Raw genomic sequence first — 9,714 nt, 5'->3', positions numbered from 1 at the left:
CAAAAAATAACTTATATTCGTCGCTAGTCGAGAGCTACACGTCCGCCGCCATGCCACCACGAGCTCTGTGTCATGCCAGTCGTCGCATTCCAAGCCCAGCCACCACGCCAACCAGGAGCTTACGTAAATATTTATATTAGAGACATATTTTTATTTTATTTTAATTTTTATACACATGTATTTGTCACACTCTCATATGTTTTGCACATATTTTAGTTTTAGTAAAAAAATATATGGAGAATCTATATATATATAGAGAGGACAGAGAAATATCCTCTATATTTTATTTAGATTTTATATTTAGAGTATTATTTAGAGAATACTTCTAAAAGGGCAAAGAAGGAGAATCTTCTCTAAATATAGGATTCAGGACCCTTTATATGTCATTGTTGGGTACTACCTAAGAGTTAAAATAAGGGGTGATGTTTTAGCTATTGCTTGATCTTAGAAATCTGTAGGTTACTTGTTGATCAGATTGTTACTCTCTATTTCAAATTATAAGATATTATTTTTCGATACATAGCTTTTGCTATTTAACTAGTACATACAATATGTCTAAATTTATAATAAATTTGATGTAAGCAAAAAAAAATCAAAACGTCTGGTACGTTGGCGTATACGTGTATCTGTGTTTATGAATAAATAGTATATTTGGAGAAATGAGTTTTTAAGATAAATAGTGTATTCGTGGAAATGGTGTAGTGGAATATCGCTACCAGTACTACTATCGACGTACTGGGTATTTATGTAGCCTGTCGGGCTCGGCCCTCTGTGTTCTGGGTTAACCGTTCTGGCCCATGTCCTGAAACGCGGAGCGTTCTGTCTGCCACTGGGGCACGCCCCACGCACGTCGCTAGCTAGCGCGATCTGTGATGTACCTGTACGTCGTCCGCGCAACAACGCGAAACGTACTTATGCAGCAGACGCAAGCGGAGTTATGGGCCGCGTCCGTGAATCGTGATGCGCATGTGCACGCAATGCGCAGGCAGGGGGGTGTAATACCCAAATTATAAGGAAGAATAAAATAAGAATTTGCTCTCCTCTATATATGTGTATGTATCTCTATTAGTCATCGCATGTGAACACCTCATAAGATAAACAAAGGATTAAAAAAATTGTTAAATTGTGCATCATGCTGAGGTTTCATTGTATGTGCATTTTTGTGACAATGTGACAATAATGTAGAAATAAAGATGACAACATCTAAATTAGAATTTAAACCCTAAAGAGAATTATAGAAATGTGGAGAAGAGAAAGAGATAAAGGATATGAATAGATAAATAATATATGTAAATAAATACCTCCAGAATTAGTATCTCTAAATGTTGTAAGTATAAATTGTAATAATGAGTCACAAGAGTTTGAATTAAATTTGAATTTAAAGTGAATTTGAAAATAAAGGAAAGAAAGTGGGAAAATAAAAAGAAAAAGGCAAAAACGCTACCTGGGCTTCGCTACCCCATTTCGGCCCACTCCTGAACCCCAACCGCGCGGCCCATTCCCACCTCCCCGCGCGACGCGCCTGTTATCGGCTCTGCAAAACTGACGGGCGGGGCCCGCATTCCAGTCACACGTACCGCACCACATTCTTGCTATCAGTGGCACGTGGGGCCCAGCGGTCGGGTCTTTCTTCCCCACCATAACAGAACCGCGAGCTACGCGCGCGCGGGTACCGTATCCTCCGCCGATCTAGCCGGGCACTCCATCGACGGATTCCGGGGTATTTATGCCCATGCCCCGGGGTCATCTCGCCCTGCACCGATAGCCACGCCAAGCCGTACCCGAAACCATCGAAGCAAACCAATCACAGTTGCCGCGTGAACAGTCGGTCGGGGGATGGAGATCCGCCGCGGTCGATGTGTGCCCCATCGTGGCGAGGCTTTGTGAGAGTATCGCGGATTCCGCCGCGCGCGTATGTGGTCTCGTCTGGCGTGAGCTGTAGTCGGGAGGCCAACAGTTGTTCACCGGCTCACCGAATTGCTCACCAGGCCTCTTCCCTCGCCGTTGTCCGCTCCCTGCCGTGACCGACAGTGTTCCTGCCGTTTCTGCGAGAAAGGTACCCCCTCATGTGTTCGTGTGGCTCTCCTCTGCGTTTATCGATGATCAAAACGGGGGTAGGGGCATGGGGTGCGGTGGTGGCGATCACCGGTGGGCTTCTTGCCACCACGGGGATGTGGGCGCCGCTGCTGGGATGTTGCCAGGTGGAAGATGGTCGAATGACCGTTGATATGGGATCCTACGGGCTCGGCTGGATCATGGGGCTCCAGATGTTCTGGGCCGCTAATTACCAAGTGGGCGGATCGGATTTGATTATGCCAAAGATTAGATCCGGGCCGTTGATCGGCTAACGGACGGAGACAAATAGGGTGTGGCTGTTTTAAATCCGTGACCGTTGAAACATGATCTGGCGGTCCCAATTGAGCGTACCCCTTCACGGTGTAACAATTGCAAAAGAGACCTTGTGGTTCGGAGTTATCAACCCGCCGTCCCGGGGCAGTAGCAGTGAGTTAAATAAGGTACCTGACATTTACAGTTCAGCCCCCATAATTCCTAGTAATGGTGTGCGCAGTCCATGAATCAAAGAAAATAGGAAAAGGAATTTAGAAATTGATTTTGTGTGTAAAAATAATTGTAGAAACTCATTTAATTCATAGAAAATTCATATTAACTCCTTCTTAATTCATTCTAGTTGCATTAATTTTGTTTTAATATTGTTCATCACCTAGTACCTTTGTTTAGCCATGAAACTTAATTTAAAATTATTCACTTAGATTGCTCTATTATATGTACTAAATAACTTCAGAAATTCATAATTTCTTTGTTCTAACTCCGATTTGATCCATTCAAATTGCGTTAGCTTCATAAAATTATTGTCTGCACAGTGGCAACATTAATTGTACCATAGAACATATTTTTATAATTAGATAATTGTTTAGCCTATGTTCAGTAGATTATACCTTTTACCAAAATTAAACTAGACCATGATAGTGATTTGACTATAATATGATTTCTAAACAAGTTATAATCTGGATTAAAGTTTACTTAACTATTTGAAGTATATTTCCTCATATAATGTATATTTACTGATTTATAATATAGTTTAAAATCTAAATCACATTTATCTTCCATAAATCATAACTCCTTAGCCGTAACTCCGAATTTAGTGATCCTCGTTCCCACGATCTCGTAGCAACACGTAGAATATTATTATTCAGTTTATTCTTATGTTTGGTGTAATGTTAATTTTGCCTATACCATGTTTGTCTGTATTGCTACGTTTAGCAGTGAGGACACGTGTCACCTGAAGAGCAAGTTGGTACATGGAATCTCAAGTCCCAGGCAAGTTGTGCCCTTGATCACTTCTTTTACCTACTCATGTTCGGATTAATCATAATGATCTGCATAGGTTAATTTTGATGGGACCCAATAGGTCACCCTAGTTTGTTCATCCTGAATACCTTGTTTACCCCCGGATCACTTGGGTAGTTCTGCTACTGCTTTATATGGTTTTGGGTTAATATTTCATTACATCTATGTTCCAATTATGTTGTTATTCTATTTATGTTCATGACAAGATCATTAAATGTTAATTGGAACATAGAGCTTAACTTGAGAACCACGTGCCACCACAAGGGTTTAATGGGACGCCCTTGGCTGACTAATTAGGAAAGCTAGTGGAGGACTACCTTACCCGAAAGGGGCAAGGGCAGTAGGGGAGTGGTCAGTGTAGGGAGGCCCTCGGGAGGATTTTGCTGCGATGGCGGTCCTGCAAGGGATTCCTGCATTGGAGCTTCCTATAAACTGTAGCGGGTTTTCTGAAGCTAGTGGAACTTTGTAAAGGCCTCGTAGTGTTACCCTGCCTCGCCTCCTCGGTAGAGGTGTATGGGAAGTCGCGATCCCTTGGCAGATGGGTAACATGACTTGTGGGTAAAGGGTACCACCTCTGCAGAGTGTAAAACTGGTATACTAGCCGAGCTCACGGTCATGAGCAGCTCAGGACTCTCTGATGATTAATTTATGGAACTAAATTTAATTTGTCATATGCATTGCATCGCAGGTGATGATGTTACTTTTGTTCTACTACTTAATTGGGTTGGTATTTACTTATACTTAGTAATTGCTAATAAAATTTTGACCAACTTTAAAAGCAATGCTCAGCTCTAACCATCCTCTTTGGTAAGCCTTACACTTCACGTGAGCTCCCACCTTTGGCGAGTTCATGCACATTATTCCCCACAACTTGTTGAGCGATGAACGTATGTGAGCTCACTCTTGCTGTCTCACACCCCCCCACAGGTCAAGAACAGGTACCGCAGGATGAGGCGCATGGAGGATGCTGTGACGAGTTCGTGAGAGGTCTAGGCCGTCGTCTCCCAGTCAACTTTGGGTTGCTGGATCGTTTCCTCATATGATGTAATTATTTAATTATTTTGTATAGAACTCCTGTTATATAGTAAAGATGTGACATTCGATCCTGTGCCACTATGCATCATATGTGTGAGACTTGGTCCCAGCACACCTGGTGTTTATGTTCGCGCCCGGGCTTTGGACCCCTAAAACCCGGGTGTGACAGAAGTGGTATCAGAGGAATGTTGACTGTAGGACGAAACCTAGATAGAAATGGACATAACCATTATCTACTTACCTTTGCTACTCTGATTCCTTCTAAACTTATCTTAATCCTTTCTCATCTAATTCCGCTTTACTCTGATTATTCTTATCTTTTCTTTTTCTAAAGACAAATGTGGATTTCACACTTTGAAATCCTGTGCCTAAAGTGACTTTTAGGAGTAAGAGACCTACTCTTAGGAACAAAAACAAAACTATTTTTATAGGTGTTTATACGCCTGAGTGTTTGTTCTTATGATACATGTCTGATTTGGATCTTTGATTGAGTGTGATGAGTTGTGGAGTAATGTCCACAATTACATCTGTATATGCATATAGCAAAAAAAAATGTTGATAAAATAACTAGCCAACTTAGAATATCCCCCACAAAAATATATCAAGTCTAATAGTAGATGCATCTCATCTTAAAAGATACTCTCTTATCTCAATAGACTCATCTTATCTGGAAAAGATTTTATCCCATCCTAATAGGTCTAACTGATCTCAAAAGATTCTATCTTATCTTTATGGATCCATCTTATCCTAATAAGCATACTTATCCACCCTAGTTTAAACAGCCATGATCTAATGCAAAGTAATTAGATATTATCTAGTCTAATCTAGTCATACCAATCTAATCTAGATCCCATCCAATCTAATATGGTCTAATCTAAAGTGAGTTACTTAACGGACTAGTTAATACTAGTGAAATGGATTAGACCCTGCTGGCCATGTTTTAACTTAAATTAATACATCAGACCAAACCATCCATGAACAAATAACTTACCAGCATATTCATGGTGACCATCTCTCCCATCCTAGATGTTGCCATAATACACTTATCTTATGCCACCAGCCTGTTAACCATCTTATCCTAACTACATGTCCCTAATTTGGATAACAACTTCAAGAACGAAGATCGAAGATGATCAACTTCATCAAGAAAGGATGATCACCAACTCAAGTCTTCAAGCATCATCAAGAGAGATCACCAAGATGAGTCAAGATCCACAATCTTGGATGGAGTCTTTTCTTACCCCATTCCTTCTTACCCAAAACTATATATGCTTTAAAGATATCTTTCATCTTGCATAATAAAGTGGGTATACCCATATATACACAAGCCTTCCTAATCACCCACTATTGTCAAAAAATATATATATATGAAACTCTGGATCTTGAACCTATTATAGACTAAAAGCCGAATCACAAACCAATCCTTATGCATCTCTTTTCTTACAAATCTCGAGGACGAGATTTCTTGTAAGGGGGGTAGGATTTGTAATACCCAAATTATAAGGAAGAATAAAATAAGAATTTGCTCTCCTCTATATATGTGTATGTATCTCTATTAGTCATCGCATGTGAACACCTCATAAGATAAACAAAGGATTAAAAAAATTGTTAAATTGTGCATCATGCTGAGGTTTCATTGTATGTGCATTTTTGTGACAATGTGACAATAATGTAGAAATAAAGATGACAACATCTAAATTAGAATTTAAACCCTAAAGAGAATTATAGAAATGTGGAGAAGAGAAAGAGATAAAGGATATGAATAGATAAATAATATATGTAAATAAATACCTCCAGAATTAGTATCTCTAAATGTTGTAAGTATAAATTGTAATAATGAGTCACAAGAGTTTGAATTAAATTTGAATTTAAAGTGAATTTGAAAATAAAGGAAAGAAAGTGGGAAAATAAAAAGAAAAAGGCAAAAACGCTACCTGGGCTTCGCTACCCCATTTCGGCCCACTCCTGAACCCCAACCGCGCGGCCCATTCCCACCTCCCCGCGCGACGCGCCTGTTATCGGCTCTGCAAAACTGACGGGCGGGGCCCGCATTCCAGTCACACGTACCGCACCACATTCTTGCTATCAGTGGCACGTGGGGCCCAGCGGTCGGGTCTTTCTTCCCCACCATAACAGAACCGCGAGCTACGCGCGCGCGGGTACCGTATCCTCCGCCGATCTAGCCGGGCACTCCATCGACGGATTCCGGGGTATTTATGCCCATGCCCCGGGGTCATCTCGCCCTGCACCGATAGCCACGCCAAGCCGTACCCGAAACCATCGAAGCAAACCAATCACAGTTGCCGCGTGAACAGTCGGTCGGGGGATGGAGATCCGCCGCGGTCGATGTGTGCCCCATCGTGGCGAGGCTTTGTGAGAGTATCGCGGATTCCGCCGCGCGCGTATGTGGTCTCGTCTGGCGTGAGCTGTAGTCGGGAGGCCAACAGTTGTTCACCGGCTCACCGAATTGCTCACCAGGCCTCTTCCCTCGCCGTTGTCCGCTCCCTGCCGTGACCGACAGTGTTCCTGCCGTTTCTGCGAGAAAGGTACCCCCTCATGTGTTCGTGTGGCTCTCCTCTGCGTTTATCGATGATCAAAACGGGGGTAGGGGCATGGGGTGCGGTGGTGGCGATCACCGGCGGGCTTCTTGCCACCGCGGGGATGTGGGCGCCGCTGCTGGGATGTTGCCAGGTGGAAGATGGTCGAATGACCGTTGATATGGGATCCTACGGGCTCGGCTGGATCATGGGGCTCCAGATGTTCTGGGCCGCTAATTACCAAGTGGGCGGATCGGATTTGATTATGCCAAAGATTAGATCCGGGCCGTTGATCGGCTAACGGACGGAGACAAATAGGGTGTGGCTGTTTTAAATCCGTGACCGTTGAAACATGATCTGGCGGTCCCAATTGAGCGTACCCCTTCACGGTGTAACAATTGCAAAAGAGACCTTGTGGTTCGGAGTTATCAACCCGCCGTCCCGGGGCAGTAGCAGTGAGTTAAATAAGGTACCTGACATTTACAGTTCAGCCCCCATAATTCCTAGTAATGGTGTGCGCAGTCCATGAATCAAAGAAAATAGGAAAAGGAATTTAGAAATTGATTTTGTGTGTAAAAATAATTGTAGAAACTCATTTAATTCATAGAAAATTCATATTAACTCCTTCTTAATTCATTCTAGTTGCATTAATTTTGTTTTAATATTGTTCATCACCTAGTACCTTTGTTTAGCCATGAAACTTAATTTAAAATTATTCACTTAGATTGCTCTATTATATGTACTAAATAACTTCAGAAATTCATAATTTCTTTGTTCTAACTCCGATTTGATCCATTCAAATTGCGTTAGCTTCATAAAATTATTGTCTGCACAGTGGCAACATTAATTGTACCATAGAACATATTTTTATAATTAGATAATTGTTTAGCCTATGTTCAGTAGATTATACCTTTTACCAAAATTAAACTAGACCATGATAGTGATTTGACTATAATATGATTTCTAAACAAGTTATAATCTGGATTAAAGTTTACTTAACTATTTGAAGTATATTTCCTCATATAATGTATATTTACTGATTTATAATATAGTTTAAAATCTAAATCACATTTATCTTCCATAAATCATAACTCCTTAGCCGTAACTCCGAATTTAGTGATCCTCGTTCCCACGATCTCGTAGCAACACGTAGAATATTATTATTCAGTTTATTCTTATGTTTGGTGTAATGTTAATTTTGCCTATACCATGTTTGTCTGTATTGCTACGTTTAGCAGTGAGGACACGTGTCACCTGAAGAGCAAGTTGGTACATGGAATCTCAAGTCCCAGGCAAGTTGTGCCCTTGATCACTTCTTTTACCTACTCATGTTCGGATTAATCATAATGATCTGCATAGGTTAATTTTGATGGGACCCAATAGGTCACCCTAGTTTGTTCATCCTGAATACCTTGTTTACCCCCGGATCACTTGGGTAGTTCTGCTACTGCTTTATATGGTTTTGGGTTAATATTTCATTACATCTATGTTCCAATTATGTTGTTATTCTATTTATGTTCATGACAAGATCATTAAATGTTAATTGGAACATAGAGCTTAACTTGAGAACCACGTGCCACCACAAGGGTTTAATGGGACGCCCTTGGCTGACTAATTAGGAAAGCTAGTGGAGGACTACCTTACCCGAAAGGGGCAAGAGCAGTAGGGGAGTGGTCAGTGTAGGGAGGCCCTCGGGAGGATTTTGCTGCGATGGCGGTCCTGCAAGGGATTCCTGCATTGGAGCTTCCTATAAACTGTAGCGGGTTTTCTGAAGCTAGTGGAACTTTGTAAAGGCCTCGTAGTGTTACCCTGCCTCGCCTCCTCGGTAGAGGTGTATGGGAAGTCGCGATCCCTTGGCAGATGGGTAACATGACTTGTGGGTAAAGGGTACCACCTCTGCAGAGTGTAAAACTGGTATACTAGCCGAGCTCACGGTCATGAGCAGCTCAGGACTCTCTGATGATTAATTTATGGAACTAAATTTAATTTGTCATATGCATTGCATCACAGGTGATGATGTTACTTTTGTTCTACTACTTAATTGGGTTGGTATTTACTTATACTTAGTAATTGCTAATAAAATTTTGACCAACTTTAAAAGCAATGCTCAGCTCTAACCATCCTCTTTGGTAAGCCTTACACTTCACGTGAGCTCCCACCTTTGGCGAGTTCATGCACATTATTCCCCACAACTTGTTGAGCGATGAACGTATGTGAGCTCACTCTTGCTGTCTCACACCCCCCCACAGGTCAAGAACAGGTACCGCAGGATGAGGCGCATGGAGGATGCTGTGACGAGTTCGTGAGAGGTCTAGGCCGTCGTCTCCCAGTCAACTTTGGGTTGCTGGATCGTTTCCTCATATGATGTAATTATTTAATTATTTTGTATAGAACTCCTGTTATATAGTAAAGATGTGACATTCGATCCTGTGCCACTATGCATCATATGTGTGAGACTTGGTCCCAGCACACCTGGTGTTTATGTTCGCGCCCGGGCTTTGGACCCCTAAAACCCGGGTGTGACAGGGGCAGCGCCGCCGTGCACGGTGCACCGATTATCGCCGTCGGCCCGTCGCACTGCCATTCTGGTACCACCGCTGTCCGCTAGGCGCTAGCCCCACATCATCGTCTCACAATCACGAGAGTCCAAGCGGCAAGCCTCCGTGCTTTAGGTCAGATAACCTGCCGCCGATGCCGTGCAACTTTCTCCCTCTCTACTGTCTACTCTACCCCTCTCGCTGGTGTGTAGTAACTGCTCTCACGCGGCACCGGC

This window comes from Zea mays, chromosome 10 (genome assembly GCF_902167145.1).
Source record: "Zea mays cultivar B73 chromosome 10, Zm-B73-REFERENCE-NAM-5.0, whole genome shotgun sequence".
Lineage (NCBI taxonomy): Eukaryota > Viridiplantae > Streptophyta > Magnoliopsida > Poales > Poaceae > Zea > Zea mays.
The sequence above is the reverse complement of the archived record's forward strand: the minus strand, read 5'-3'. Positions refer to the sequence as shown.